The sequence below is a fragment of the Panthera tigris genome, chromosome B1 (assembly GCF_018350195.1).
Source record: "Panthera tigris isolate Pti1 chromosome B1, P.tigris_Pti1_mat1.1, whole genome shotgun sequence".
In the NCBI taxonomy this organism is placed as follows: Eukaryota; Metazoa; Chordata; class Mammalia; order Carnivora; family Felidae; genus Panthera; species Panthera tigris.
In genome coordinates this window covers 189671990-189699059 of record NC_056663.1, presented here as the reverse complement: position 1 = coordinate 189699059, position 27070 = coordinate 189671990, and the positions used below count along the sequence as shown (strand labels likewise).

The 27070-nt window shown below is 37.5% G+C and overlaps 1 long non-coding RNA gene across 1 annotated transcript in view; it reads left to right on the top strand.

Moving 5' to 3' along the window:
- The window catches only part of LOC122238110, a 144645-nt gene that overhangs the window by 114904 nt on the left and 2671 nt on the right, over positions 1-27070 (top strand). Inside the window, exon 3 of the long non-coding RNA XR_006217070.1 lies at positions 5937-6071. This is a non-coding gene — a long non-coding RNA (uncharacterized LOC122238110). The remainder of the gene's footprint in view (positions 1-5936; positions 6072-27070) is intronic.

Here is a 27070-nt window from a genome sequence, read left to right as displayed (position 1 = left end):
ACAAAAAACAGAGGGCACATATAATGCCATATAATGCAATTAATTGGAAATCATGAAAATAAATTTGTTTCCACAATACTTTTGAGAATGCTGACTATTGGACTAGTTATTAACATTGTTGTAAAGGTAAGAAAGCCTGCTGAAGACTATTAATTAATCAGGTACCATCAAAGACCTTTTCATGTAAACAAAGAGTTATGATAATAGTTCATCACCATCAAACCTGCTCTGGGAGGAAGTTATTCAGTCTGAAGGAAAATGGTCTTAGATAAAAACTTGAATCTGTGGGTAAGAATGAAGAGCATCAGGACCCATGGCGACGTAAAAATGAAGAAGCATATATATTTTTGTCTGTCAACTTCTTTAAAAGGAAATTGACTGTTAAAATTTTTTAATGTTTATTTATTTTTGAGAGAGAGAGAGAGACCAAGCACAAGCGGGGTAGGGGCAAAGAGAGAGAGACACATATAATCTGAAGCAGGCTTCAAGCTCTGAGCTGTCAGCACAGAGCCAGACATAGGACTTGAACTCGTGAACCGCAAGCTCATGACCTGAGCTGAAGTTGGTTGCTTAACCAACTGAGCCACCCAGGCGACCTGGAAGTTGACTGTTTAAAGGAAAATAATAAAATTGTATTGGGTTTATAATACATATAAAGTAGAATATATAGCAACAGTAGTATAAATGAAAGGGTGGTTAAGCAGAATTATGTGTAACAACAGAAAGTACTATAGTATTAATTCTAAGTAAATTGTGATAATAAACAGATGCATGCTATAGTCTCAACAGCAACCACTAAAACTAATCCAAAGTATAGTTAAAAATTAAAAATCAACTTAAAAAAATGAAATGCTATCAAAAATTCAATCCTGAATATGCATATACCTAAATGTGTGTGCACCTAGTAACAGAGATTCTAAGTGCATAAAGCAAACAGTGACAGAATTAAAGGGAGAAAAGACAAAAAGCACATAGTTGGGAATTTTGAGAACCATTTCTCATAAATTGATAGAACAAGTAGAAAAAAATTAGGGATGATAAAGAAGTTTGGAACAACACTACCAACCCACCTATACCTAATCGGGATTTACAAGGAACAACTTGCTCCAACTACTATAAATCCTTTGCAAATGCACGTGAAAATTCACCAAAATACACCACATGCAGGGCCATAAATGACTCTCAGTACATTTTGAAAGACTGAAATCTCACAGGGTATTTTTTTTTACCAAATAGAATTAATTTAAAAATCAATATGGAATCTAAAATATCCTCAAATATTTCTACATTTCAACAAAGCAACCGAACAAACAAAAAGCAAAAAACAAACACACAACCCCCCCCCCCCCCCCCCCGCCGCCACACACACACACACACGCACTTCTAAATCACTGGGTTAGGGAAGAAAACACAATGGGTAAATCTGAATTCATTTCAGAATGAATGATGATAAAAGCTCAGTGAACGGGTAAAATGTCTGCAGTCAGATCCTATAAGTTCAACACCCAACATTGCAACTTTCTGACTGTACAACCTTTGGCAAGTTCCTTATATTTCTGCAATATAGTTTCTTCATTTATAAAGTAGTGGTAATGTGGTGACGTTTCTCTGCTTTGATATTTGACTGTCATATGTGTTATTTGTTGCTTTTTTCATGTTTATTTATTTATTTTGAAGAAAGAGAGCATGCGCGCGCACACACACACACACACACACACACACACACGAGTGAATGGGGGAGGGGCAGGAACAGAGGGGAAGAGAGAAGCCCATGCAGGCTCTGAGCTGCCAGTGCAGAGGCCCTCATGGGGCTCATCTCAAGAACCATGAGATAATGACCTGACCCGAAATCAAGAGTCGGATGCTTAACCAACTAAGCCATCCAGGAACCCCTCGTATGTGTTATTTAAAGCTTACTTTTCCAAATGCATAGTTTAATTTTTACTATTATTACTGTTAAAGACTTCTTTCTTTTTTTTATTTAGAAAGAGAGAGAGAAAGCACGAGTGAGTGAGCGCGAGCTGGGGAGAGGAGCAGAGGGAGAAAGAGGGAATTTTAAGCAGATTCCATTCTCAGCAAGGAGCCCAATGTATGGCTCCATCCCATGACCCTGGGATGGTGACCTGAGCCAAAACCAAGTCGGACACTCAACCAACGCAGCCACCCAGGCAACCCTGTTATAGGTTTCTAACTGCACATTTTAGACAAATAATATGGGCTGTAAATGTTTTCTTTGAAATATGTTGACATTTGCTTTTTTATATTATGTGTGACCAATTCTGTGGATGTCTCATGTGCTTGGGAAGTGTATGTGTTCTGTAATTAGGGGGATAAAGTTCTACATATTTTCAGTATGTTCAAACAAACCATATACACTATTTTTTTGTCTGCTAGATCAACAAAATTTACCGAGGGCATTTGGATTTATGACACTATGTTTACCAAACTCTCCTTATAATATGGATGTTTTTTGGTTTATGTATTTTAAAGTCATATAATTCTGTGCATAAAATCTCGATAAATATCATCTTGATGTAGGGGTGCCTGGGTGGCTCAGTCAGTTAAGTGTCTGACTTTGGCTCAGGTGATGATCTCACGGCTCATACGTTTGAGCCTCGTATCAGGCCCTGTGCTGACAGCTCAGAACCTGGAGCCTGCTTCAGATTCTGTGTCTCTCTCTGCCCCTCCTCTGCTTGCATGTCTCTCTCTCTCTCTCTCTCTCTCTCAAAATAAATAAACATTTGATGAGTTTAACTTGATGAGTTAAACTTTTTTGTATTAAGTGTTGGCCTTACATTCCAAATAATGCTTTTTGGCCTTATTTCCTATTTTGTCTGATAATAATATAAATGGACTATCTCAATATTAGTGTTTCTTGACATATTTTTTTCACTTCCTTTCAATGTTTTTGTATCCTAAAGTTTTAGATCTGTTCTTTGCAAATAACATGTAGTTGAATTTTTGCTATTTTATATACTATCTGAAAATCTGTGATCTCCGAGCATAGAATTTGGTTCATCAACATTTATTAATCACCAATGTATTTGAACATATCTCTATTATTCTTATTTTGTGTTTTTGATATACTCTGCTTTATTTATGCATCTTAAAAAACCTCATTTCCACACCTACTGTTGTGGTGATTGTGGGTTTTTAACTCAATTTTCTTGAAATATGCTTATAATTTTAGAAGTTGTACACTTTAATTTTATTATTTTGTTTACCTGAAAAATTAAATGTGCATATTTAACTTCCGTCTTATCTAAACAGATTTATTAATATTAGTTTTGTTCATTGAGTGAATCATCCTCCTCCTGAACAATGCAAGAACATAGAATGCTTTAACTCCAGGCACCTTATCTGTCTTACACATTACATATATATAACATTTTAGTTCTATCTCAAATTTTTAATCCTCATATTAGACTTAGTTAATTTTATTTTATGTAGTCAATGTTTGTTTAGATTTATTTATATGTTTTCCAGTTTCTTTATTAGCTATTAATTTTTTATGTTTTGAAAATTCTTATTGAGATTCATTTTGCCTTCATCTTGGTAGTACGTTCTTCATACTATAATAATCTCTCATTTCCTTTTTTCTGCCTGCAAAAACAATGACTTAGCTGGTATACAGTGTTACATTTATGGATATTTTGTCTCAGCATTTCCATTGTTGTCACTGAGAATCCTGCTGTTTAATTTCTTTTTTATAATAAGCAATCACCTTTTTTTTTCTTTCTGGTTGCTTTAAAAGTAATTCCTTCATTGATGGCATTATGCAGACTTATTAAGAAGAGTCTAGAAGTAGATTTTTATTTATGTCTTCTGTTGGTGTTTTTGTGAATCCTGTTCTGATTTTCTAAGTCATCATCAATTCTTAAAATATGATCCCTTCCAATATTACCTCTCTCATTACTACTATTCTCTCCTTTTAGAATTCTGATTGAAGGCATGTTAGTTTTTCAAAAATACTTTCCTCCATCGTTCTTTGTCTCTCCTTCACATATTTTATGTCTCTACCTTTCTATGTTGCATTCTCTAGTTTCTTTAGATATGTATTTCACTTACGTATTTCTTCCACTGTGTACATGCTTTTATTTAAACTCTATGTTAAGGTTTTAACTACAGTGTTGAAATTCATCATTTTTAGAAAAGTTATTTTTCAAATATTCCTTGTTATATTTTTACACTCTTTTGTTTCTTATTCATATTTTAAATTCCATCTGATATCTATTTCTTTAAACATTTCAAGCATAGTTGCCCTATATTCTGGATCTGATAATTACACTATTTGGAATCCCAGGGGTCTATTTTCATGATTTCTTTTTCTATTCATGGTAAGTTGTTTTCTTATGAATTTTTAAGTTTTTAGTTAATACATATCTGTGTGAATTTAATCCACAGAATTCTGTTCAGGTCTAAGAAGTTACAGACAAACTCTTTCATCGAGAATGTGCACTTCTGCCGCTCTGGAAAACAGTATGGAGGTTCCTCAGAAAATTAAAAATAGACCTACCCTATGACCCAGCAATAGCACTGCTAGGAATTTATCCAAGGGATACAGGAGTACTGATGCATAGGGGCACCTGTACCCCAATGTTTATAGCGGCACTCTCAACAATAGCCAAATTATGGAAAGAGCCTAAATGTCCATCAACTGATGAATGGATAAAGAAATTGTGGTTTATATACACAATGGAATACTACGTGGCAATGAGAAAAAATGAAATACGGCCTTTTGTAGCAACATGGATGGAGCTGGAGAGTGTGATGCTAAGTGAAATAAGCCATACAGAGAAAGACAGATACCATATGGTTTCACTCTTATGTGGATCCTGAGAAACATAACAGAAACCCATGGGGGAGGGGAAGGAAAAAAAAAAAAAAAAAAGAGGTTAGAGTGGGAGAGAGCCAAAGCATTAGAGACTGTTAAAAACTGAGAACAAACTGAGGGTTGATGGGGGGTGGGAGGGAGGGCAGGGTGGGTGATGGGTATTGAGGAGGGCACCTTTTGGGATGAGCACTGGGTGTTGTATGGAAACCAATTTGACAGTAAATTTCATATATTAAAAAATAAAAAAAATAAAAAAAATAAAAAAAAAAAAATAAATAAAATAAAATAAAAAAAAAGAGAATGTGCACTTCTTTCTGCCTAGCAACTGGAGATGTCCATATGAAGTTGCTTTTTGGCATGGTTTTCTAGACCAAACAGCAGTAAGTCTTTGAGGGCATACCTATGATTTGCAATTTTCCTCCCAATGTCTTTTTTTTTTTCTTTCTTACATCAAAGTCAATATAAAGAAGTATTTTGTCATCATCCTTTGTCAGTAATTCAGTTAGAAGTTCCATACTTCTTTTTTTTTAATTTTTTTAATATTTATTTATTTTTGAGAGAGAGTGAGACAGAATGCTAGCAGGGGAGGGACAGAGAGAGAGAGAGGGAGATACAGAATCTGAAACAGGCTCCAGGCTCTGAGCTGCCAGCATAGAGCCTGATGCGAGGCTCGAACTTGGGAATGGTGAGATCATGGCTTGAGCAGAAATCAGATGCTTAACCGACTGAGCCATCCAGGTGCCCCAGAAGTTCCATACTTCTAAAGGGGGTTCCATTGTAACTCAACTTGCCCAGGCCAAAGTCCTCTCATAGGACATCAAACCACTAGGATCCCAATATCACCCAATACCTCCTGGTTGGATGTTGGTTGCATCCTTCCTATGCCCTTCTTATCTCACTTCTTGTTTCTTTTTGGTTTCTAGTTATTTCCTCAACTCAAATTCATTATGACTCAAATTCATATATGACTCATATATCATATGAGGTGTCTTCAAGATGTCTGCCCCATTCTCATTTTTAAGAAATAAATAGAAATATTTGTATTTAATATAATTTTGAATGTTACATTTTTGGTTTCTTCACTTGTTTCACTTGAAAATAGTATCCAAGGACTCTTCCAGGTACTGTGGGGGCTTTAAAGAAAAACATGGAGAACTTGTCCTTGAAGAATGTAGCCGAAGAATCATATGGAACTGTAATGCAAGGTGGAAATTCAAGTGCCATAAAAGGAGTCCAGGTGAGCGGGAACAAGGGGACATGCCATTTGAGGAAGGGGGTATGCAGAATTAGAAAAACTGTCACTACTTCTTAGTACACTCTTTCTTAGAACAATGAAACCTCTGCCCACGACATTGCTGTCTTTTCATGGCTGGTTCCTCCCTCCACTCCTTGCCTAGTTAGAGCCGTTTCTGCAGTTGGATCCTGGCTCCATCATCACTTTCAAATGGAAGCCTTCTGTGACATCCTGTAAAGGTTCAAGTTCAAGTTTTTGTTGTACACCCCTAACACTATGTGCTTCTCACTCACAGACTCTAACAGAGTTGCAATTTTAGATGCATTTAGCATGCTTAGTTTTGGTTTCTCTTCTTTACTGTGCATCTTAAGAAGTCAATGATAATATCTGATTTTTGCTCATCATTGAATATCTAGCACCTGGAATTGTGCTTGGAAAAATTTGATTCTCAATACATATTTTTTGAGTGATTGAATGAATCCCTTATATTTTATGTCATTTACTGACTATGTAGGCCTTTTGGTTATGGCTCTATCTAGTCCATTGCTTAACATAGTGATTAGTCAAACATATAGCCTATTGGTAGACAAAAGACAGCTTCACTGGCCACATTTCTGGTAGCTGTGGCAACCAAGTGACCCATGTTCAGGCACCTTTGGAGGCTATAAGATTTATGAGGTTGGAATAGTCTAGGGCTTTCTCTCCTCCCTGGCCTGCACTAACCCACAGTTCTTAGCCTCTGTGTCAGCTGAACTTAAAGATTAATAAAAGCCACAAAAGATAATATAATATATTTTAGAGTTGAACTTAGTTAGAGATTTAAAAAAACCACTAGCTTGTTCTGGACTACACAAGGACCTCTTAGAAGTGCTCAGGAAATAAAATAGCTTCTGGATTCTACCATAAGAACATTATATAAGATTTTATATATTTATACATTCCTTAGCTGCAGTTATAGATACTTGTGAGACAAAATGGAAATTAAAAATAAACAAAAATAGATCAAAATTTAGACACAGGGAATAAAACTATAAAAGTAAGTTGTGAGATGGTGGACCAGAGATGACATGGACTGGGTTAAGTTTTAGTTTCTCTGGATAGGTATATAAAAGGAGAACAATGTTGTTGTGGGGAGAAGAGAAAGTTTTTCCTAGACTTGTGAGGCCCCTTGGTAAGGATATGCAGAATGAGAGTCTGCAAGGCTGGCCAGAGGGCATAATCTGGCCATCAAGAGGATAGTATCCAATCTGTGGCAGAATTCAGAGGTCTCCACTGAATGTAAGACGAAACAGGAGAGCAAGTGAGGGGCTGTAACCATCGAAGCGATATGTTAAAAATGGCAGCCAGGAGAGCAATTCTGGAAGTATTAGGCTGAGCTTTTGTCTCCAGGATAAGGGTCTTCCTGATTCTCCTGGATCATCCACAAAGCCTTCTATTGACTTCCCACTGCTGCCGAGGCCATTGTAGACTGTCTGAGGAAGGAGACTGAATGAGAGGCAGTTAGACAAACACTGAGCTCTCCCTCCTGATGGGGCTGACTGTGCCAGGCTCTCAGAGGACATAACGTGCTTGTTAAGGTTTGGTGAATAGCACCAGTCTCCACGGAGGACGATTTGGGTTCCCATAGAGAAGTCATCAACACAGGGTAAGAATTCAGCCAATTATGCCTCACCTCATCAGTCCTATTTAGATGGTAACCCCATGGGGCATGGACCATGTCTTTCCCTGTGTATTGTACAGTGTTGAGGAAACATTTGGCACTCAATAAATACCAATCAAGAGCTTGTTTCTTGTCCCCCTCAGCCTCCCACTGAGCTGATCTGAGGAAGGAATTCCCTTTGAAGTCCCTTGTCTCCATGCTTTTTGATAAACAACACAGAGGCACAGAGAAAGATGAAGCATCTATACAGTCCTGGGACTGTATCCACTGTTTTTGGTATCCACAGATGACAAATCTTATCTCTGTAGTGATATGGCTGGGGAGTGAGGACATGTTTAGTGGGACCATGCAGTAAAAAAAGCCCATCTTCCGTAAACATTGTCTTACTTCTCGTTTCTCACAGATTAATGATTTGTGCTTTCTAGCATCTATTAACACCACTGTTAAGCTGTCTTGCTGAGCTGAGAGAGCCTTTGTAAGTTTAATTTACTTCAACTGTTCATGAGTTTTACCATATATAGAGAGGAAAGAAAAGTATGGGTGAAAAAGAAATTAGAAAAGAAAATAAAAAATAAACATTGTAAGAATAAGGAAGAATTTTTTTTTAAAAAAGGTAACCTGTGATAACTTTAATAAGCCTTGCCAAGGAGTTCCCTATGGCTTTGATGTGTCTCCATTGAAAAATGGCTTTTTTTTTTTTTTTTTGGAGTGCTTGGGTGGCTCAGTTGGTTAAGTGTCCAACTTCAGCTCAGGTCATGATCTCACTGTTCGTGAGTTCGAGCCCTGCATCAGGCTCTGTGCTGACGGCTTAGAGCCTGGAGCCTGCTTCAGACTCTGTCTCCATCTCTCTGCCCCTCCCCTTCTCTCTCTCTCTCACTCAAATATAAAATAAAACATAAAAAAACCTTTTTTTAAAGAAACCTGGCTTTTTTTTTGTAGTGAAAATATAATTTTTGTATCAGGGATAAAACGATTTACAAGTTATATATATATATATATATATATATATATATATATATACACACACACATATACAAGTTTTATATACTTACAAGTTATATATATATATATATATAAAGAAAATATGTATGTATATATATAAAGAAAATAATATGCTACAAGTAAAATAAGGCATCTGAATTAACACGTGTATATACTATGCATATGTATGATCAAAAGAACATACAATTTTCTTTATATACTGGAAAATCTCTCAAAGTGTTCTCTTAAAGTACTAAGGCCAAGACATCATGAAAGGGAGGACTAATGAGGTTAAATAATCCTAGAAGATGTGGCCATGGGGTGGAATGATGACAGTTCTTTTTTCGTATACTCATGGTTCCATGTCTGTGTCTGTCTGTCTGTCTGTCTTTCTCTTCCCTCCCCCTCTTCCTTTCTCTTTTCCTTTCTCCCTCCTTCTGAGTATTTTAATTATAAAAACTATTCCACCTGAAAACTTACAAGAAGAGTAAGTTTGAATAAGAACATGGGAAGAAGGTCCTAGGGAAGAAGCACTATGACACGTTGCAGAGTGGGGACACCTGTATAATGAGGACTCAAAAGGGAGAGGGTGTTTCATGTGATGAGAAAGATGAAGCCCTATAAGCTTTGATAAGGATTTGGAGCTTTATTCCAAGAACAAGGAGATGATGCTAAAAAGCTTTAAGTAGGGAAGTAATGATATCACAGGATTCACGTTTTTGCTAAATCATGTTGACAGTAGTGTGGGGGAATGGTTTGGAAGGCTTCAAGGTCCTACATGGGGAGATGCCTTAGAAGCATCCCCCTACCACCCCCTTCCACCAGGCATATATTCTTGTTACCAGCTGATGAAAAACAGGGAAAATCTATCCAAAGAGAAATCCAAATGCTGTCTGTCTGTCACTAGCAATGGGAACCTGTAACCTCTTCCTATCAGGATGAAATCATCATGTTCCTCTTGCATAACCCATGGCCTCCAAATGCTGGTTTTGCACCCTGTTGGAGCTCCTTCTTCTTGGACAGACCTTAATTAATCCTACATGTTGTGTAGGATTGTCACTAAACATCCCAGGTAAACTTGGGAGACAAGATTGTTATCATCCCCAATTCTATTTCTTCAACTGGACCAGAAGAAAACAAAAATTGTAATTTTCCCATCAAGGAAAACCTAAGTCTTTCAATCTTTAAATAGAATGCTGTTTGGAGATCTTTGTTCTATCATTATTTTTCTATTTTTATTCTTAATGTGTTTTTATTCTGCAGACATATTCCCTACTGTAATATGTTGCTTGATAGTAAATGGTGCTTGATTCTTGTTGGATTTCAATGAACATAAGAATGTTACCTATTGCTTGAACTGTTGTAGGTAGTTAAGCTGTTTAATTGGGCCCCAGTTAAAACTGTGCATCTAGGTTGCTATATTCGCACCTTGCACTATTCATCTTTTAATTTTCTTTGTATCGGTACACACATTTTTTTCCTCCAGCTTTATTGTGCTATAACTGACAACTATTGTGTATATTTAAGGTGTACAACTTGTTGATTTGATATATGTATGTATTGTTAAATATTCACTATAGTCAATCTAGTTAACATATCCATCATTTTGAGGGGGGGTGAAAACATTTAATATTTACTCCCCTAGCAAATTTTAAGTATATAATGTAATATTGTTAACTATATTCACATTGTTGTGCATTAGATCTCTCTAGAACTTATTTATCTTGCATAAGTGAAACTTTGTGCCCCTTGACCAACATCTCTCCCATTTCCTCCTCTCTGCATCCCCTAATAACTACCATTCTGCTCTGCTTCTAGAGTTTGATTACTTCAGGTTCTGCATGTAAGTGAAATCATGCATTATTTGCCTTTCTCTGGGTAGCTTATTTCACTTAGCAAAATGTCTTCAAGTTTCATCCATGTTATCACAAATGGCAGGATTTCCTTTTTTATGGCTAAATAATACTCTATTCTAACATATTAGTAAGTTATTGTATATAGCTAATATATATAAATAACATATCTCTTACAATTTTTTTGTCCATTCATTCATCAATGGACATTTAGACTATTTCCATAATATGGCTACTGTGGATAATACTGAGTTCTATTTTTAATTTTTTGAGGAACCTCCATACAGTTTTCTGTAATATCTGTACCAATTTACATTTCTGCCAAGAGTGTACAAGGATTCTCTTTCCGCACATCCTCATTAGCATTTGTCTTTTTTATAATAGGCATTCTCAAGATGTGGGGTGATACCTCATTGTGGTGTTAATTTGCATTTCCCTGACATTTCTGAAGTTGAGCACCTTTTCATATAGCTGTTCGTTATTGGTATATCTTCTTTTGAGAAACATCTATTCAGGTTCTTTGTTCAATTTTTAAGCAGGTGTGTGTTTGTTTTTGTTTCTGAGTTGTATGAGTTCCTTATATATTTGGGATATTAACTTTAGTTCTGTTTATTTAATTCACAAAATATTAGTGTCATCTATATATCGTGTGTGTGTGTGTGTGTGTGTGTGTGTGTGTGTGTGTGTAATGGGGTGTTGGTAAGGAAAGGCAACATCATATCTGCCTGCATGGAGTTTACAGGCATTAAAACAATGTATGTTATCATTCAATGAATATTGTCTGCCGACTGTGTGTAAGCACTGCATTAGGAACAGCGTTTTTAGAGTTAACCTCTGTTATCTCTGCCTTTGTGGAATTTATATAGACCAGTGGCAGAGAGAGATGATAAACAGTTAAGCAAACAAACATACAACTACAAGTTCAATTAATGCTTGGAGGGAATTTCAGGGGACTATGAGAGAAAATGATGGAGATTGGCAATCAAAGAAACCTATCTGAGGAATGATGCTTAGTTGAGAGTTGAATAATCAAAAGGGATTAGCCAGGCTCTGTACTAATTATTTTGTATTCACTCTACTACTTTATGTTTGCTTTTTAAGGTATTTAAAGCACATGTGAGAATCTTACATTCTAAATTATTTTTTGATAGAGAGAGACTGCAATCAGGGAAGGGTAGAGAGAAAGGGAGAGAGAGAGAATCTTAAGCGGGCTCCATGCCGAGAGTGGAGTCAGACACGGGCTCAGTCTCACAACTGTGAGATCAGGACCTGAGCCAGAATCAAGAGTCAAACACTTAACCGACTGAGCCATGTAGGCGCCCCGAGAATTTTACATCGTTGACTTGAGAAGCATATAACTGATTTGAATGTTGAGGGATATTTAATTTGTTAAATGCATACAGCTTTGAGCTATGAGTTATGTAATAAGTGTGTTAATATTAAGAGAAGTATTAATTATATAATAATTAATAAGCTGAACTTAGGAAAGAATAGTGGCTATTTCTCTTCAGACCCCAAAGTCTCCTTAGCACTAAGGTGAGAATCATCTCTGAAAAGTTAACAAATAGAGGTTTTCCTCCTAGGAGCCTGTTCTCTACTTCACTTGCCTACATTTAATAGTAAATACTGCCTTGTATGGCTGTGTAGGGAAGTATATCTATCTATTAACTCCCTCTTACTCATTTTCCCAGTCATCCAAGTCATTCATATATTCATTAAACATTCACCAAATGCTTACTTTAAGCCAGGTACCATAATGGCACTGGGTATAGAAAATCAATTAAGACAGGAGCCTTGCTGTCAAGGAGCATCAGAGCAGAAGAACCCAGAGATAGATTAATTTGTTATCACAGAAAATGCAGCAACTTCTATAGCAGAGCTAACCCAGAAGGGTATGAGAACACAACAGAGGAGCATCTTAACCAGGAGGAAGAAGAAAGGCCTTCTGGAAGAAGGTGTCCTTGAATTGAATTTGTCCTTAAGAAGAGCATTGCTGGGAGAAGGAAAGGCATAGCTAAAAAGATCCTGAAACAACACTGGCACAGGCTGTTCATGAAGTAAAAAATAGATTAGTTTTATTGGAGCAAAGGGTGTATTCATTCCAGGTCATCGGCCCCTATTGTGTGCAACATCCTCTGGTAGGCATTGAAGGGTACGGTGCTGCACAAGAAAAACGACCCCGTTGTCTTGGAGTTTATAGACTATAGAGAATGGCAAAGATGAATTAGAAAATCAGGCAGGGATCAAATTATGAAGGACCTTATGCATTAAGCTAAAGTGTCTACATTTTATCCTGTGTAAGTAAGAGGATTACAAGGCCAGTTAAACTTAATTTAAGCAAGATCAGCCTGGTTATAATATAGAGCCTGGATTGGGGAGATGAAGGTATTAGAGATTTGACACAAAAGGACTAATTAAGAGACTATACTAAGAAGTAAGACAAGAACTGATGGATCCCTGGTCAGGCAGGAGGATGTTGTGGATGGATCCCTGGTCAGGCAGGAGGATGTTGTGGATGAGATTAATTTAGAGATATTAAGGAGGTAGGATCTATAACTAGTCAGGGGGAATAAAAGAGACAAAGGAATCAAGGATGACTCCTGTTATTCTGCCTTCAGAGGCTTTATGAATGTTGTTGCAATTCTCCAAGGCTTAGATTACTAGAACACAGGAGTTGGAATGAATCCATAAGCTTATATATTTATGTATTATGTTCTCATGGAATTAGGAGCTCTTTGAAGATAGGAAGCTTTTCTTAGGCCTTCCTTATAACTTTACTTTTTTTCCTCACTGTAAGCAGTCTTCCCTATCTATGTTAGAACTCAATAATCATTTAATGAGTTAAGAATTAGATTTTTCTTCTGCTATAGAGTAGATTTTACACGTTCCTTTATACATTTCAAATGAAGAGAGGTGGTGAATTTTGGCAATTTGAGACTTCCCTTTTACTGGGAAAAGGAAATCTAGAATATAAACTAGAAGCATATGCAGTTCTTTATATCTGAATTATGAATTATAGAAAAGTACAAAAAAATCTTTCCCGTCGCTACATAAATACTGCTTTACATTTTTTTCTGAAATGCAACTCTCAAAAGCTTCCTAGTTACTTAATAAAAATAACCCTATTCTATATCACAGCCCACAATCTGCCCCTGTATTTTAGTGAGCCATGAACTAGACAGGCAGTTCTTCACAGACACACAACCTTCCCTCTCAGGAAGTCGCCTCTCAATGAAAGAAGAAAAAGGTATGCCTCTGTCAGCGTGATGCAATGTCCAAGTAATCCACAGGAAATGCTATAGTGAGTGTTATATAGGAAAGAGTCAATGGGGACTATGGAAGCTCTCTAATGGAAAGTCAAGATGAGCAATGAATGTTTCACTGATATCCAGTGTCCTTGATGGATTGCTTATGCTGTCTCCCACCACCTCAAGACACACCCTCACTTTGGTTGAACGTATTCATCTTCCTCCAATACCCTTCCTGTATTTGGGCTAGGAGAGGAAACACACACTCAAGTTAAGAAGAACTAGAAAATACTCTGCAGCAAACTAATGGGAGAACAAACTGTCAGGAAGCTTGAGGCTAAAGGGGAGTCATAGCAACCAGCTAATAGTTGTTGAATGTTAAATCTGAGGAGAGCTTTTCATTTGTGAAGATGAAGAAAACAGGTATGAGACACAGAAATTACCTTCAAGGCACTTACAGTCTACATGCCGAGCCCAAATAGACGGAAGGATAGTGAAATGTATTTTTGAAATCATTGTTATGAAACTATGATACAGTAAACTTCTCTTGCACAGAGCTTAGGCACCTACCACAAAGATGATGATTATTCTTTTTTATTTCTGTAAGAGTTGGCAGGGAAGAATCTAAAGAATATATAATATGTAAATTATAATAAAGACAATAAAATTGAAGTAGGATTTCTTAAAGCTTTCTTGTAACATGACATCATAATGGTATATAGCTTGTACTATATACCCATTTGATGTCACAGGGGAACCAAGGTTCCTGTTTTTTAACCATCTAGAAATGAACTTTTTGGGATGTGTTACAATTACAAGGATGCATTTCTCTGAAAGGCTATTTTGCAGAGATAGCCACAGCTACATTTGGGGGTTCCAATGCAAGAGAAGACATCAGAAGTTCCCAAATCTGGACATAGCCAGACACTTCCTCTGCTCCACACTGAGAGTTGATGCCTGCAAAAGTGCGGCAAGGGCATTTCTGCACACGCGTCCAGCCTTTCCTCATTGAAGGTTTATGGGGCTTGTAATGTCAAGATTCATGAATTTCAGGGACTGTACTCGTCCTTGGATCAGATTTGGACGCGGCTTTTGATCAGTGAAGTGAAACAATTAATTATAATAAATAATGCTACTAGGAGTCCTCACAGAGTCAGTTGATGGAGGAGGGGTGCCAAAGAAATAAAGCTCGTTTCTGGCAGAACCTCATCATCTGGCCGTCTGGATCAGATCCTGTTTGGCCACGGCACCCACGGCTCACTAGGCTGTTGGTGAAAGGCACAGTTGCTCTATCTTCTCAGCCCGTGGGTAGTATCAGGTTCTGGTGAGTATTGGGGGTAGTAGACTGAGGTCAAAAAAATCAGAGATGAAGGCAAAATTTCTTTGTATTTGTCTCTGATTGCTTTGTGCCTTGAAGCACATGATTTAATTATTTTCATCATTGCCTCAGCTTCCTCAGCTACCAATCTCACTGAAGGCAATAAAATTATTCAGCCTTTACAAAAAAATGCCGCCATAATAATTTCTGACTCAATGAATAGTTAAGGCTATAAACTCAGCTCTTTGGATGACCATGTGCAATTGAAAACACCAACCTAGGGTTTTCTCAGCAGTTAAAGGAAAACATAACCTTACGTGAGATGGAAGTACTCAGCTTGTAATTTTCTTAGTAGATACTTGTGATTCATTACCTACAACTTACATTCACCAACTCCAATCCACACAAGAGTCCTCTGTGCAGACATTATTATCTGTACTCTAAAAATGAGGAAAAGAATGCTCAGACCTTGACATCAGTTGGCTTTCCCCAAGGAAGTTCAAGAAAGTCCCGTACTCTTGTGCTGAGTTGACATTATACGGTGTGGGGAAGGGGCAGGAGTGGAGCTGGAGGGAGGCCAGAAATGAGTGCTTGAGGTCTGACAAAAGCAAATCAAAGGATAAGTCTGGAGCAGGAAATGCTGCAAATGGAGAGGAATTGGGGCTCCCATGCCTAAGCTAATAATCATGAAGACAAGGAGGAGCTGTCAGAAATGAACCAGAGGACCCTGGGGTTCTCTAAAAGTGTTATTTCCTTGGAAGACCGCAGCAGGAGATACTGACTCTGTCCGGTACCCTGGGAGCCTTCCCTCTGCATTTGTATGTGCTTTTTAATATATGGGTATGCATACGTGTGCATGTGTATGTTTGTGATTTCTTTATTAAAAGGGCTTGCAGGATCCAATCCTTGGCTCATTGTAAACTTATACAGGTTAGTCCTAAGGCTCACTTTTCTCTTCTGAAACTGAGAACAATTAAAGTGTAATCCCACAGAGATGTTGCATGGAATAAATGAACGTGCAGCACTTCACACAATGCCTGTTTAAACTAAGCATGTAGTAATTGTCAATAGTTATTCATTTATTTGCCTGGCCTCTTTCTTTCTTTTACACTTGCTCACTTATTCACTTCCTTAAACTCACCATGTTGCAAGGCTTTTTTTTTTTTTAATTTTTTTTTCAACGTTTTTTATTTATTTTTGGGACAGAGAGAGACAGAGCATGAAAGGGGGAGGGGCAGAGAGAGAGGGAGACACAGAATCGGAAACAGGCTCCAGGCTCCGAGCCATCGGCCCAGAGCCTGACGCGGGGCTCGAACTCACGGACCGCGAGATCGTGACCTGGCTGAAGTCGGACGCTTAACCGACTGCGCCACCCAGGCGCTCCTGCAAGGCTTTAGATGATGTGTCATTCCATGTTGCACAGGGACCATCATGTGGAAAGAATTGTACTGGAGTAATAGAGACAGGACTGTGTGTGTGTGTGTGTGTGTGTGTGTGTGTGTGTGTGTGTGTGTTGAGTGTGGCGGGTCTCATTGAAGATATGCTTAACGTATAGCAACAAAGCTGTTCCAAAAATATAGTGTGTGTCCAGTGACATTTCACTACCCACATGAGGGTGTATGAGGGTATATAGAGTACTAGGGTGGTGGTAACCAGCAAAGACCCGAAAGTATTAGTGTCCTGTCCAAACTACAAAGGAGCTGAAGTGGGGCTGGCTGGTTTTGCCCATAGTCATGGATGGACTTGGTTTTCTGTTAAATATCTGGCCAGAGGGACATATTACACTTATTTGTAATAAATTGGTAGCTGAGCGATTTTAAGTTCTTTTTCGACTTCTATGTTATTAGTACTTCCCAAGTGTACTTCTCCTTTAGTAGGAAATGTATTCACTGTCACCTACCACGAAAGTGTTAACAATAGTCACCCCTTAGATTTCACTGTCTTTCAGAGTTTGCAAAGAGTCTTTCTGGGAGGCCCATCAATTCCTCAGTGTTGTTGGGCTGCTGATGGGGACTGATAAAGAGAACAGAGGTTTTAGTGTTGGATAGTGTGCCTCTCAATCTTAATTTAACTACTTACCAGTTGTGTGACCTTGGGCAAATGACTTGATCTTACTGAGTCTGAGTTTCCTTATCTTATGAAATTAATACCTGTCTCCCAGAGGTGCTGTGAAGATTAAATGGGGTGAAGCACATTAAATGTCCATGACAGTATCTGGACCTGACTAACTGCATCATCAGTGTGAACCCAATTGCCAAGTCTCTTGAGACACTAAGGGCAAATTCAAGCCTCAGATAGGGGGTTGGATCAAATGATCTTTAAGTAACTGTCCAATACTAAGATTCTACGACCCTAAGGTCACAAACTTTGCGGCAACACGGAGAAATAATGCCCTCAATTGCAGGCTTGCTGCTTCTTTCTGTCTCCTCTTGTAAATCACTGCATGGCTGGGAGCACCAGTCACCCGACCTCTTTAGGGCTTGACATTTTTCAAGTGTTAATGGGATATTCCCATTTATATGATAACGGTGAGAAATGATTGCTGATATTTTAAAATAAAGGGCACTATATGTTCATAAGCAATTAATCAGGATATTTTTGCCACATGAGAATGGATTGAAACTACAGCAGGAAGATAGAATCCAGGGTTGGCTGTGTTCAAATTCCAGTTCCTCCAAGGGGCCGGTGACAAATAGCTTTACCTTGTACTTCCCTTATTAGTAAAATGGGGATGATAATCCCTGCCCACTGAGTCTTATGAGGATTAAATGAAATAAAGCCCATAAAGTACCTCCCACGAAAAATAATATATAATAAAAATAAAGAAAATAAAACATATAATGTTTCTGCCAATGAAAATAATTATGATACTAAAAGAATGGATTAAGAAAATATTTGTGGTTAGTAGACATAACATATCCACATTAGACACTGGAATTTCTCATTCTGGAAAGTTTTCTAATAATATAAAGATAAAATTTTGCTGGGGGTTTAAATGTATTTCCTTACTTTCCTTTCCTTTAGAATAGGATTCCACAAACTGTCTGTAAAGGGACAAATAGTAAATATTTTGGGCCATATGGTCTCTGTCGAAAGGGATCAGTTCTGTTGTTGTATGAAAACAGCCATAACAATAGGTAATGAGTGGGTGTGGCTGTGAGCCAATAAAACTACTCACAAAAGCAGGGCACAGGCTGGCTGGGGCTTGTGGGCTATAGTTTGCCAATCCTTGTTGTAGAGCCCCGATTTACCCAACAATATTTATCAAACTACATTGCATAAAATGCTGTCTTTGAATTGTTCAAAGTGCAAAGATAAGTCAGTGTCTTTACCTGGGGAAATAAAACACAAATTTAAAACCAAAACCAAGAATTTTTATTACTAGAAAGTAATTGGCCAGAAATAGACTTAAAAAAAGTTAACATGATAAGAGCTAAGAAAATCTTGATTTTTTTGCCAATTTCTCACTATGTGTGCGACTTTGAGCAAATTATTCAAGGATTCTAAGAATCAGTTTGCTCTAAGGTTCTATTAAATGGAGATAATACTATTTACCTTCTGGAGTTTTGGGAAGAATTAAGATAAAGTTCACAGAGCACATAGCAAATTGACTAGCACGTAGTAAGCAGTAAATACAGCATATTAGTTACTATTATTCAGAAGATTGGAGGAACATGACCAGTCACTCCAAGAATATAATCCCTGCTGAAGTCATAGTAGACTAAGCCATGCTTCAACTCTCCCTGGCCTACCTTCTTAAATCCTACTCATCTTTAAAGATTGTGAGTACACATCTCTTTCTCTGGGAAGATTTCCCCATAATCAGAATTGTTATAATGTGCTGTCTGTACCTATATCTTTGATTCAATTTCCTGCCTATTTTTAGGTGTCATGAACATGAACTTCTCTTTGCAGAATTAATCCTTGAGACTATGACTCTCTTAGTGTGTTTTGTTCACTCGTACAGCACAGCACACGGTTCTCAGCAGATGAATGCTTTGTTGAGGCCTGACTCTAAGATGTGTTGCACCCCCATGGTCCCACCTTGTCACAATAATCATTTGCCTGTAGCTTCACCTTGCTGTTGGTTGCTATTGGTCTGTAAATGATATTAGGATATTATCTGTGAATGGTAAGTATTCTTAATATATATCTGGGATTATTGTCCATAATACATCTTTATCAACTTAACCTTAAGAGGGTTTACTCCCTACAGTGAAGTTCTATGACATATCTGCTCCTCATTTTGCTTAGCCTTGCAATTCTGCAGCCTGAAATAAACACTGGTTTGCTTTCTCAGGCTCACTGACAATTGGAAATGAATGTTACCACTTCATTGTTATTTGGTTGAACCATAAAACTGCCATTTTTTGTAGGTCAAGTTGTTGAATATTAAGAATTTCACCGGGATCAACTAAGGCTATTTTTATTAGTATTGTTATATAGTGATAGCACTTAAAATTTTTTTTAATGTTTATTTATTTTGAGAGACAGAGAGAGACAGAGACACAGAATCCAAAGCAGGCTCCAGGCTCTGAGCTGTCAGTACAGAGCCCAATGTGGTGCTTGAAACCCACAAACTGTGAGATCATGACTTGAGACAAAGTCAGACACTTAACTGACTGAGCCACCCAGGCACCCCTAGTGATAACATTTTTGAATAGAGTTTAAGCTGAAAATGAATTTCCACCATTGGGTAGACCTGTTGATGTTGTGATTTGCATTATGTATTGCAATTAAGTATCTATCTCTGGGCACCTGGTGGCTCAGTGGGTTAAATGACTTTTGATCTCCATTCAGGTCATGATCTCACAGATGGTGAGATCTAGCCCTGCATTGCACTGTCAGTGCAGAGCCTGCTTGGGATGCTCTCTCTCCCTCTCTTTCTGTCCCTCCCCTACTGATGCTCTTTCTCTCTCTCAAAATAAATGAACGTGTAAAACAAAGTTAGAAAAAAAGTGTCTATCTCTTTTAGTTCTATTTGCAACAACTTAATCACTGTGTTTTTTTCAATAAATGAAATTTATTGTCAAATTGATTTCCATACAACACCCAGTGCTCATCCCAAAAGGTGCCCTCGTCAATACCCATCGCCCACCCTCCCCTCCCTTTCACCCCCCATCAACCCTCAGTTTGTTCTCAGTTTTTAAGAGTCTCTTATGCTTTGGCTCTCTCCCACTCTAAGCTCTTTTTTTTTTTCTTCCCCTCCCCCATGGGTTTTAATCACTGTTCCATCATTCACACTCAATAATATATAGGTACTTTATATATGATTATAGTTAATTAATTTAACAGCTATATATCTATAATACAACTTCATGCATTAATGCCAAGCTAAACAAAGAAAGGTTATGCGTTCTTAGAAGCACATAGCTGGTTAAAAAATATGGAAGACAGGGGCATGGGGGCAAATTCTAGGGAAGCACATAGAATAAATCCACTAACTCATTCTAGAACAGTAAGGGTGGATTTAACAGATTGGTTACATAAATGGCTCTAACTTCTCACTCATTGTCATCCACATCCTTTGAGAGGTGACTTACTTTGTAGCTCCACCCAGCAATGGGTAGAATCTATTTGTTCACCTCTTGATTTTGGATTGGTCTTGTAACTTGCTTTGGTCAAAAGAAGTTGGCAGAAGTCATGTTGTGTCAGCTTTTGACTTAGGTTCTGAGTAGCCTTTCCTATATCCACTTGGTTTTGATGGAGCTCTGGACATGGTGTCCCAAAATATGACACCTTGGCATGTTGAATATTTCAAGCTGAAGCAGTTTGAGAAAATGGAAGAAGCAGCAGGATCACTCTGACCTCCACCCCCCCTTATTCCCTAAAACAGGTCATCAACCCCTCACATGAGAGGTGACATGGCCTAGCAGCCAACTGTAGACAAAGTAATCCAATCATCCAGTTTAGCCCCACCTAAACTGCTGATCCACAAATTATGAGTCCAATGGCACCGAAGTTTGGGGGCAGTTTGTTAAACAGAAAGTGATTAGTGATACATAGATTTCAGAGAGAACGTTAGATTTCAGCTAGTTCTTGCAACTAAAAAAGAGATTCCCAGATTTAAGAAAAGGGGAGGAGATAGAGAATTCAAGGCAGAGCAAGTGTTGTACAGACAGGGATTCAAAAGTCTTCTTTTGTTCTAAAAAAGTGAGAAATCCAGTAAATCAGATCATACTGATGATATAGAACATAGAAGGTATGTGAACATGTGTGTAAGTGTGGTTATGCGTGTTTGGGAAATTGGTAGGATATGATGAGAAATAAATCTGGAAAAGCAGGTTGGGATGAGACTGCAAAAAAACCTGTAGAACAAACTTATGAAATGGATTTTATCTCACATGTTGTCTTTGTTTACCTGTAAACACTTTGATGTGGGCTGAGGAAAAATTGAAGGATGAAGAGAGGGAGCTACTAGTCATTGAGAGACTCTACATGCCAAACACTAGGACTGTGAACACTTTATACACCTGTCGTCTCCTACAGCTCTCCTATCACTTTTAGGGGTGTTAGGCTAATTTATGGAAAGAGAAGAAATCTTAGAGGTTGGGACACCATTATTCCCTGGTTTGTCCGGACAGTCCTAACTTACACATGTTGTCTCAGCAGACAACAGTGGTTCTTTAATTGTGAAAAAGTCTGCCTTTGCATGACATGTTACGTTGTCCTACTTAGAGGGGTTTTTAATTACCTGATTTTGCACGATTGAATAAGTGGTAGATCTGAGGTTTGAATCTACAAGACATATTAATGATAACTATTAAACTGACAATGTTTACTGCATACAGGTGTGTTAAATATTTGCTTAATATTTTGTTTTTATGAAGATTTGGGAATGAGCATTTTTATCCTGTGGGGTGTAGTCCTGGCATAATTAGAGTAGGAAGAAAACATGTCCCAATTTATAGAAAATCAAACGGTCATAAGAATGTATCTTTTATGCCCATCAATTCCTCAGTGTTGTTGGGCTGCTGATGGGGACTGATAAAGAGAACAGAGGTTTAGTGTTGGATATGCAAATTCAGATTCATCTATATTGACAAAAAGAAGAAACTTTAAAAAATCTTAGTACATGGAACATGAAACATGTATACAGTTAGTTGCGTTGTGTGGGTAAAGGGGCAGAAAGTTCAACCATTTTCATCCACTCACATTTGAAGTAAATCAGTAGATTTGGCATTATCTTTACTCTTGAATGGATATCATTATCATATCTGCCTTCCTCTGCCAACCAGCATAATTACCAAGCATATGCACTTTAGCTAAGTCAATCAAAGCACAATTCTGACTCAGAGATTTAGAGAGGTGTCATGGTACCTGACTTAAGTTCTGAAAAGAGATCATATCCTTTTTCCCCAGTTGGGCCCCATGAATACCTCTCAGCAAACTTGATGTTAATTGCTTTGTTGTAGAGTAGGTCAAGTGTGCTGTCAGTTCTTTCTGATTATATTTTTCCTGGAGCTTTTTAGTATCCAAACTTGTCTTGCTCTATCACACACAACTGATGTTATACATGATCAGCAAATTAACATACTGCCCAAACAATTTCCTGTGGCCGTTAGGCAGTCTGATCAGAAGCTGCTCTGAGCTTCACCACAAATGAGTAAACCTAATTTGGAAAATATTGAAAAGAGAATACAAAACAGAGCCTTCAGATCTACAGTGTAGAATATAACGGTCCCTTTATTGTGAGGCAATGCTGGACATGGCATAGGTGTGTTTACACAAAGGATTATGATTCTGGGGCTGTGACCTTTAACGACATGTGTTCTAAAGGGTCTGTGCCTGGAAGGACTTCTGGATTGGACTAAGTAATCCCTGAGCATCTTCTGGGCTGTCCATGCTGTAGGCATAAGAGTCAGAAACTATTTGCGTTCATATACTAGTGAAAGCGGAACCCAATCAAACCATTCTGAGTTCAAATCCTGCATTCCAAACTTATCAAGGACAATTGACTGGTAATTGAAGACTAAATTGTTGTTTTTCAGATTGTAAAAGGAAGACATTTAGAAATTTGAAAAATTTGCAAAATCCAGAAAAGAATATGGAAAAAAATCATCATACCAACCTGGCAGCTATTAACATGTTAGCTATTTCCTTGATATATAATTATGTCATACTGGGTCGATGTCACTTCTACCTTGCTTTTTACCCCATAGCATTAACAAAATTTGTGAATTTTCTAAGCTATTAATAATTTTGAGAACATTTAACTGGTTTTATGCTTTTCAAAGTTATGGATGTGCCACCATGTATTTAATCCTTTTTTTATGTGCATTTAGATTGTTTCCAATTTTTCTTTATTATTATTAACTCTGAGAAGCATCTTCCTACATTTGTGTTTGTCTCCATTGCTGATTATTGCTTTTGTTTAGGCTGTAGAATTTGTATTACTGGTTTTAAAGTTATGAACTTAAGTTATTTATATAGTAATATCTTTTCAGAATTTTTAAATTTCAGTAAATCTGATGGTTTTATGATTAAAATATTATTAAAATTTAAAACCAAAAATGAACCTGGCCTTCTTCTTCTTAGAGGGAGTAACTTTCAAAAGTTGTATTGTTTCTAATAGTATTTTACACCCTATCATCTAATAACATGTGTATATTGCTAACATTGCTAATTGTTCAGGATTGGACATCATGTATTGTCCTTCTACTATGAAAAACAAACATTTAGTTTTTTTTTTTTAATTTATTTAAATTCAAGTTAGTTAACATACAGTGTAGTATTGATTTCATGAGTAGAACCCAATGATTCATCACATACATATAACACCCGGTGCTCATCCCGACAAGTGCCCTCCTTAAAGCTCATCACTCATTTAGCCCATCCCCCAACCCAACTCCCCTCCAGCAACCCTCAGTTTTTTCTCTGTATTTAAGAGTTTCTTATGGTTTGTCACCTCTCTGATTTTAGCTTATTTTTCCTTCCCTTCACCTATGCTCATCTGTTTTGTTTCTTAAATTCCACATATAAGTGAAATCATATGATATTTGTCTTTCTCTGATTGACTTATTTCACTTAGCATAATATGCTCTAGTTCCATCCATGTTGTTGCAGATGGCAACATACATATATAAGTATATATACGACAGTTTCTATATCCATTCATCAGTTGATGGACATTTGGGCTCTTTCCATAATTTAGCTATTGTTGATAGTGCTGCTATAAACATTGGGGTGCATATGCCCCTTCAAATCAGCATTTTTATATCCTTTGGATAAACAACTAGTAGTGCAATTGCTGGGTTGTAGGATAGTTCTATTTTTAATTTTTTGAGGAATCTCCCTGTTTTCCAAACATTTAGTTTCTTAAATCTCTTTTCTTTCTCCTTACCATTTCCTCAAACACTTCTTTTCCCTTCCTCACCCAATATAATTAAAGCAAATATTGGTTAACTACTCAGTATTCAGTGTCTATGGTATTATGATTGTGTAAATATTATTTACAGGTGGGCTAAATTACATATGATAGATTTCATTTTTTGTGTAACTTTTAATTTTCCCGGAGCTCATCATTGCCTTTATTTTTAAGTGGTGAGTTTTCTGTGTACCTATTACCAATTCATCTGCACATTTTCTAAGAAAATTATAGTAGTCAGGGCACCTGGGTGGCTCAGTCGGTTGAGCATCTGACTTCAGCTCAGGTCACGATCTCCCAGTTCCTGGGTTCGAGCCCCGCATTGGGCCCTGTGCTTACAGCTCAGAGCCTGAAGCCTGCTTCAGATTCTGTGTCTCTATCTCTCTGTCCCTTCCCCCACTGTGCTCTGGCTCTCTCTTAAAAATAAACATTAAAAATAAAAAAAAAGAAAATTATAGTTGTCAAATATATAAGGAAGTTTATAGCTTTTATATTTTATATCTGTGTCCCTCCTGGAGTTCTCTGACCATCTACCTTAAAGAGTTTGTTCCGAGGCCACCCCAGTTCCTAGTGGCCACTAGTCTTTTCTTCTCCATAATTCTGTCATTTCAAGAATGCTATATAAATGGAATTATGTAGTATATAACCTCTTAGGTTTTTCTTTTTTCAATCAGTATAATTCCCTTGAGGTCTAAGTTGTGTGTGGATCAATACTTTGTTCCTTTTTATTACTGAGTAGTATTCCATAGTTTGCTTAACCTTTACCCATTGAAGGACATCTGGGTTTTATGTTTTGGCTGAATGACATTCATTCTCTACAAAAGTTGTCTTGATTTTTATCTCCAAAAGAAGTATCATAGTTAAATATGCACCTCCTCCCTCACTTAATAGTGGAAGGGTTTTATAACCTCTGAATGTCTATGTCCCAGAACTTTGCATAGTTCTGCCACATAATAAATTCTCAGAATAAATTTGGTTTCTGGACAACTAAGATGTGAGTAACAGAAGAGTTAGAGTAACTACTGTAGGATTCCAGAGATTACTGTGTTTGAGGATCCTTTTGTGGCTTCACAGAATAAAAGGGACTTTGAATAATAATGTCTTTTGAAGAATAGAAAAAATATGGTCAACTAGCATGCAATGGAGAAGTTTCCCCATTGCTTGATTAAAAGCATCTAGCAAGGAAAGTATGTTAACATAGCTGAATGGATCAAATTGGATAGAATAGAATTTGTGTAGATGACTCAAGGGAAGTGGGATGGAAAGATAGATTGAGACCAGATTGAGCATGACCTGAATGTCCAGGTAAAGGTTTTGACTTTTTCTCATAGACTTTCAAAAGCCATGTCAAATTTATGTTTAGAGAAGGACTGATGAGACCAGCATTTTAGTGAGTGATTGGTGGCAGTTGTTGCAATACTGCAGTTATTTATGTTCAGATGATATGTATATCCTTGCCTGTAGTTGGATAGATCTCAAGTGCTGTACTGTTTTGGGATAAACAATCACCACATCATGAAAAGTTTCTGTTACCATTTAGAGGGAGGATACACAAAGGGTGAAGGAGCTCTGAAGACAGTTGCCAGAATCCTTATCAGACAGGGAAGAATGGAGACTGACAAATTTCAGTTCCCGAAACCCGTAGCCATTGTGCCCGGCTTCCTGTCCTCATCGTCAAAAGCCTCATAATGACAGTAAAATATGCAGTCCCCATGACTTTTGCTCCTCACATGTAATTTTCACATAATGTATCACTTAATCCTTACTGGAAGTTTGTGTGGAAGATATTTTTACATTCTAGAGATGGAATACTTTGGTCCTATGGATGAGTCTTGTGGGGCTACTAATAGGTCAAGAGAATACTACCTTTTGGAGGAAAAGTAGGAGAACGAGAACACGCACACAAGAGTCTGGAGGGTCTTCAAAAACCAAACTAGAGGAATTCTGGTACCATCATTAAATCAAAATGGAGCAATGAGGCATGGAAGAAAATCAACTGTGCAGAGCACACAAAGGAAATTGGGGTGAAGGAGAAGCAGATGACCCAGAGAGTCCTGGGAAGGGATGTTTGAAAGCATAGCAATGTTGACGGTTATTTGCCTTTTTGACTCCTGATATATGAGTCAGTTAGTACAACCTAAAGAAATAGAATGTATCTGTATCTATATCTACATTGATAGTGATACAGAGACGTTATTTATATATTTATATTATATTATTAATAAAATATTTATTTTGAGGAATTGGCACATGCAATTTTGGGTGCTGTCAAATCTGAAATACACAGGGCAGGCTAGAAGGCTGGAGGAGAGTTGATGTTGCAGCTATAGTTCTGGAGACAGAATTCTTTCTTGGGGAACCTCAATCTTTTCTCTTAAGACCTTGAAGACTGATTGAACCAGGTCCACCCACATTATGGAGGGTAGTTTGCTTTACTTAAAGTCTACCCACTTCCCCTAGAAATTCTGGGCCTGGAAAGGTCAACACCTTTTAGATGGTTGGTGATCAGAAGGGCATTTGAATTCATCTTTGTCCATGTGCTGCCCCAGCAGGAACAAGGCTGCCTAAAAATTTG